Source organism: Hypomesus nipponensis, chromosome 11 (assembly GCF_054491055.1).
Source record: "Hypomesus nipponensis isolate SF chromosome 11, ASM5449105v1, whole genome shotgun sequence".
NCBI lineage: Eukaryota > Metazoa > Chordata > Actinopteri > Osmeriformes > Osmeridae > Hypomesus > Hypomesus nipponensis.
In genome coordinates, this window is record NC_140371.1 from 13,476,128 (window position 1) to 13,482,500 (window position 6,373).

At 43.3% G+C, this 6,373-nt stretch overlaps 1 protein-coding gene across 1 annotated transcript in view; it reads right to left on the bottom strand.

Annotated features, from left to right (window-relative positions):
* Positions 1 to 1,504: 1,504 nt before the first annotated feature.
* Positions 1,505 to 6,373, bottom strand: part of meis1b (Meis homeobox 1 b) — a 68,201-nt gene continuing 63,332 nt past the window's right edge. The window contains exon 13 of the mRNA XM_084709369.1: positions 1,505 to 2,381. The gene's annotated coding sequence lies outside the window, so the exon portion shown is untranslated. The remainder of the gene's footprint in view (positions 2,382 to 6,373) is intronic.

Consider the following 6,373-nt stretch of genomic DNA (forward strand, 5'->3'; position numbering starts at 1 on the left):
AACTGCAAGTTCGAGGGAGAGCGAAACGATTTATGTGCGCATATTGTCTGTAACACAACAGTCAGTCCCTTGTATGCTACATGCTCTTTTGAAAACCGGACTTAAGATTCTGTGCTGCTCTTCGAGATGCATCTATTAAAATGAAATAAACTTTCGGTCTTTTATCGAGTCAACTTTTCTCACCACTCATGCTACTGACTTTAGTGTATCTAGGAAACAACAAGCGGCCCGAGTGCACTGTTTTCAGCATTCTTCACGGAGCTTTTGACTGGATGCAATAACGAGAGGAGACCAATCTCTCTTTGGAAATGTTTTTGGCAATAATGCAATAGTAGGGGCTATGCTTTCTTTTTGGAACTTTAGCCTCTAACTACCCCCACCTCCAGATCAAGGAAAACACTCATGAAAAGTCCGCCTTTATGTTTGTTTTGTGTTGCCTACACATTAGCAGCCTTGAATCTTTGTCCAAACACAAATCTACTAATTTATTCCAATGCATTCTTAGTACAGCCTATAGCTAGACCCATTGATGCACATTATGGCAGTAATTGTATAATAATGATAAAAAAATATTCATGTTTTTTCATGAAATTATGTAATGCTTACCATGTTTCCCTCTCTGTTATTAACTGAAGGAGTAGCAGGGATCTGTTTAGAGTTCCAGATTGTAGACTATCAATAGCAAGTAAGGAGTGTTTGTGTGTGTGTGTGTGTGTGTGTGTGTGTGTGTGTGTGTGTTTGTGTGTGTGGGAGAGTGAGAGAGAGATGGAGATAGAAAAAGAGGAAAGCGTTAAACAGATTAAACACATATACACTATCAGTGCTTCATCCTGTGTATATTATCTTGGATTTGTTTTGTACTGTAAAAATAAATAAATAAAATACACACACACACACACACACATACACACACACACACACACACACAGACAGACACACACACACTCTACGTGAATATACCAAACTATTGCTCCAACATAAATGCATAATACCAGTTAACATCTTCATGATTCCACCATTGGTTACAGTTTAAATTTTTTGCACAAAAAGATTTATTTACAGCATGTTCATACACTCCTCCAAATACAGCTGTGAGAGAGATAAACTTTTCTCAAAGGAATCTAGTAGATGCTTGCCATACATGTTTTTTTAAAAAGAATTTGGATAATGGATGCATTGATCACACACAGACACACACACACACCATTTGTACTGCCCCTTGTGTCTCATGGTGGCTCGTACATCAGCTGGTAAATCAAAACGAATGTGCTTCTTTTCCCCCATAACTTCCTCGGAGAGTGTACTTTTCCTGAGCAAATGCCAGTTCAAACACATGGGGGACAGAATGCATTGCACATGCAATGTTCAGCCTGGTGACCAAGAGTACATCAGTGGAATTCTGGGACAGGTTTAGAGGTATTCAATAATTCAACGGGACATCCAAGGTGTAACATTGACACAAGAATGCCCCCTCATTCCCCCCAAAAAAGGCCCGGAAAATGACTTGTTGATCGAATTATTGGTTTATTCACATATGTTTTTGTTTGTTTCTTTTAAACGCAAGGTGATCCAAAGGGAGGAGGTCAAAGTCTAGGGAGACGGCACACACATAGTGTGGAAAGAAACCAAAAGAAAAAGTTCACATCCTTTAAAAAAAAAAAATCTATTAGAAACAACATAATATGCAGAACAATACAATAGCATTTACAATACTTAAATTCCCAGTTCTCGTGAGAGTCCAGCGTAATTGTACAACAGTATACAGTATCTCTTCCTCCCTCCCCCTTTCAGGGTTGATATAGTTTTACTTTCTATCTCTGTCTTTCACTGTCCTCTCTCCTTTCTTACTTCAATCCTATTATCAAGGGCACCCGTAGTTCTGTTAGTGTCCCAGCAAATACAGACATTGGCTTCTCCTTGGTTTGAATCCATTGCCCAAAGAGTGGAGTTCTCCGAAGAAAGTCTTTTAAATCAAGGAGTCTGGTACATTATAGGTTGCTTTAGGGTTGAAAACCCCAATCTGTCTCTTTCTGTTTTGTTTCTCTCAATCGCAATCACTTTTCATGGAGGAATCTGTTAGTGTCTACCACCCGGGAGGTGTCCAGGAGATGGGCAACGGGTGTCTTGGTGGGGGCATCGCAGGTCAGGGGTGGATTGGAGGGATGTTTATTTGTTCTCTGTGCATTAACATGGCTGGATTGGGATCGGAGCGGGGTCCTGGATGGTGCGGATGTGCCCAAGGTGCGGATAAGCAGAATTGGAGTTTGGACTTCCTGGGTTTCAGAGGTGGAGCGGGGATGCTGGGTAATGTAGTCAGGCTGTCCCATCCCCGCGCCAAGTGGGCCACTGTGAGAGGTCACCCCCTCGTTTGCCCTGCAGTCCTAGGACAGGAGAAACAGAATGGTGCGTGAGTGAGGAGTTTCACCATGGTGTGTAAAAACTTGAAGAATGTACCTGTCATCATGTGACAAGAATTGTCTATGGGGTGAAATCTTGGAAATAGAGAATGCACATGTTTTACAAGAGTGTTGTTCAACTGATCTTTGTTGGACTAATGGGGAATGAACAATAGATGTTACGGAAATCTGAACACAAGGAAAGATGCAACAGCTGCAAATTACACAAGCACAGGTTCACTTTTGACAGAGGCCCAATTTGTCAGGAAAAAAATGAGGTCACACACAATACAGGATACATTAAAACCTTAGTCGGAAACAGCATGCACCAGTTACAACTGCAAAATAGGACTCAAGTTCACTAACAATACCGCATATCAATACTGCATACTCGAAGTGCCAGGAGGCCAGTGAAGCGCCACCAAAAAAGGCTAACCTCTCTTTCTAAGGATGACTCTGGCACTAGCACAGACACAAGTGGATAGTATCCCCATGGGATTGCCGTGTGCCTTGGTAGCTGCCCTGAACACACTGAAGGTAACACTGGACACGGCAGCACTGGACCTCCCCGAGGAACCAGAGTGCTCAGGGACCAGACCGTCACGCTGAGCATCGCTATGTGCATTAATCCGGGGCATCGAGCCTTGCCCTTCACCGGGGTCATGAGAGGGGTCACTGTGTGTGTGTTTGTGTGTCCTCTCGGAGGGCTTTAGTGCGTTAATCCCAAGCACACGCTAATGCTACAGGAACAACAGTGTAGACTAACACCCTTTATCTACTTTAACTGTAGTTCTCACATGACATTGTTTGTATGTGATGATCCTGTTTATCTTGCTTAATTTCTAGTTAGACATCTTGATCCACTGGCCATATTACCGCTACAGAACAGTAAAACACCAAACAAATAAATACCATTTGGATAACTGGAAACAGAATCTGACCTGCTAATAAAGGCATTTTTTTGAGGAATTGGTAGAAAGGAAGAATTGATTAATTGGGCACGGTTAAGACAATGACATCACTTCAATGTGAACATTTTCATCATGGGACCTGTGGAAACTTGTAACCTATATCAACAGAACCCAAAAGCTAACAGTAGGTAACTGTCACGCCTTGAAACAAACAAAATATGCAAACAACCACAAAGCCAAAGTTATCATACAATAAGTTAATTGGACAATTAGTTCACTGGATTAAACATCACTTTAATCTAGTGCAATTCTATATGATGACAACCAATTATGTTAACCCCCCAACAAAAATTGGATTCAAAATGTAGCAAACCTTGCTATCCACCGTTATGCATTCAGTTATCCAAAGCTGGCCCCATGTCGGTATCTATGAGCAATTTACTTCCACAGAATTCGCAAAAGGCTCATGGGTAATCAACAGACATGCTTCATCATTTATTGATCCGAGCCATAGAAAAGAAATGAACATGCACATCATGTCAAATTGCTGAGTCAATTAATCTACCTCCTGTACAAATATCTTGAAGGCAACGCATCGATCAAAACCCCCGAAACAAACACCGTTCTCAAGTCACACTGAGGCCAGAAGCCTTTGCTGATGAAAAATGAGGTAAAAGAATCCATCTTTCCCCTTCTCGAGCCATACACCTCTACTGCAGAGAGAACAATAACCCCAATCTATCTCTGGGTGAAGAAATGCCACAGGGAGAGGCAGGCCATTGTGCCGAGAGGAAAGAGGCGAGGTGAGCCTCATTGCTAGGCGTCACCTGAGACCGCACGAGCTTGTCCACGCGTGTGCCACACACACAATGGGGTTAAGAGGGCCACTAAGGAGGACACAATGGCCGCTGGGAAAAGGACAGAGAGCTGTGGTCGCCGGGGGACAAAGGACGGGTGGACGCGGGCCCTCCACTGACTGTGCGTCATCCCTCAACATTCACCTGGCTGTTTGGAAAGATAGGTGTGAGAGACCTCATTGTGGGGTAGGCCACCCTGTTGGAAACTGTAAGAGGAAAATTGAGTACCCTCTAATGCAATCGAATGCAATCCTAACCTTGTATTAGGGCTATGTTCGTCCACTGACGCTTTCCAGGCTCAACGAAAGTATTCATCGCGGACGAACAAACGCGAACACATGCTTGAGGGAGCAGACATTGCTAACAGTTTGTTCTTTTTTTCTCCCCCCTTAATAAGCCAATCAATACATTGAGTTTCTGGTCTTCAGTCTTTTCTATGTGGGATTCCTGTGGGGCTGAATCAATGGGGGGACATTCACACAGACAATACAAGGGGCCAAAATCCCCCGACGGAACCTTGTTTTTACCCCTTCATTAGAAGTAAAAGTTCAGCCACCAGGAAGAAGGTGGTGGTGGGTAAAGGGGAATGAGGGCTGGGGGTAGCGGTGGGGTGTGACCCCTCCATCAAAGGTTAACAAACTTGTGCTTAATGATTGGAGCAACGGAGGCACGGACAAAAGATTTCCAGCCGGCATTGGCTGCCTAGGGGTTACAGACAAAGTTCACTCAAGCATTCTGCCTCCAACATCTCAACGTTTTGGGGAAAGCAAAGGGAGGGCCAAAAATTCCATACACCCCATAATTAATTCTCTCTCCCTGTGATAACCATTGTCCTGGAACATGAAAATTACTGTTTTTTGGGCCACCCTAGGGTAATATTTTTGTGGAAGCAAAAAAGGCAGGGTGGAGGAGAGACAGAGTCAGAGAGAGTGAGAGAGAGAGAGAGACAGGGTTATAAAACAGTCATTATTTCTCTATTAAAAGCCTCAACTCTCTTCTGCTTGAGTTGCGTGGTTTTATCCCAATGGACAGGTGTATTGTTTGGCGAGGCTATAAGCTCCATAATCGTCATTGGGTAGAGAGCATAACGTAGCTTGTTAAGCAGGACTAATTGACTTGAGTTGTAAGTAATGTTGGAGTGTGACTGCTAGGCACACCTTCCCTTTTAGGTCCTGTGTCTCTCCTGGGCTAGAAACCGCTCAATTTAGCCCTGAGGTAAAAGAATCTCCAACCCAACTAATGAAAATTGCTTATAAAATATAATGAACCCATGCTCCCTTAATCAAATAAGATAACGTTTTTTTTCTTCTTTTTCTCTCTCCCCCCTCTGTAATAACCTATTAATTTAATTGGTCATAAAAGAATATAACACATCACTTACATTTAATTGACCTAGAAAGGAAAGTAACAATATTTAAATTAGACAAGCTAGAAGGAATTTGTGGGCGATGATGATGAAGCCATAAAGAAGTAACCAGGCTCTTTGTGGTAGTGGCGACACATTTCTGTCACCCTTTACCTCTTTTTTCTTCCCCCTTCTCTTTTTCTCCCTCCCTGTCTGTCTCTGTCTGTCTACCCCCCATCCCTCTCTCCTCATCCCTTCTCATGGTAGATTCCTCTGGTGGCCCAATTACAGGATTCAGCAGGCAAATTGAGGCTGTTTAAAGCAAGGCCTGTTGGGAAAGCTAGCAGCTGCTGGTAAGAGACTGCTTGGACAGAGCAAATCACCCCTCATTTACACACACACACACACACACAAACAGACCCACACACAAGCACAAAATAATGTACATACAGTAGTACAATATCCCACATCACACACACAAACAGTGCACGCACAAAACATCTCATTTCAACATGGAGCCAAACAAAAATCCTGAGCACGATCCAGAGTTTCTTTGTCTAGGTGGCGAACAGGGACAACGGGAGACAGACAGGGGAACACACACGTTGGAGCTGCACACACATGTGGGCATTCTGCTGAGGGGTTAATGGTCTCTATTTTTGTAAACTGAATAAGTCAAATCCATTGGTCACAGCTCCGATGATGGCATATTTAATTTGGATCTAGTCAATTAGGCCCGGCTAAGCTCTATACCCTGCTGAGTACCACCTCCATTTTGCACTAGTTTATGTTCCCTCCCTGTGCCAAGAGTAATCCTATTACCATACACACACACCCCCATACACACACACACACACCGTGATG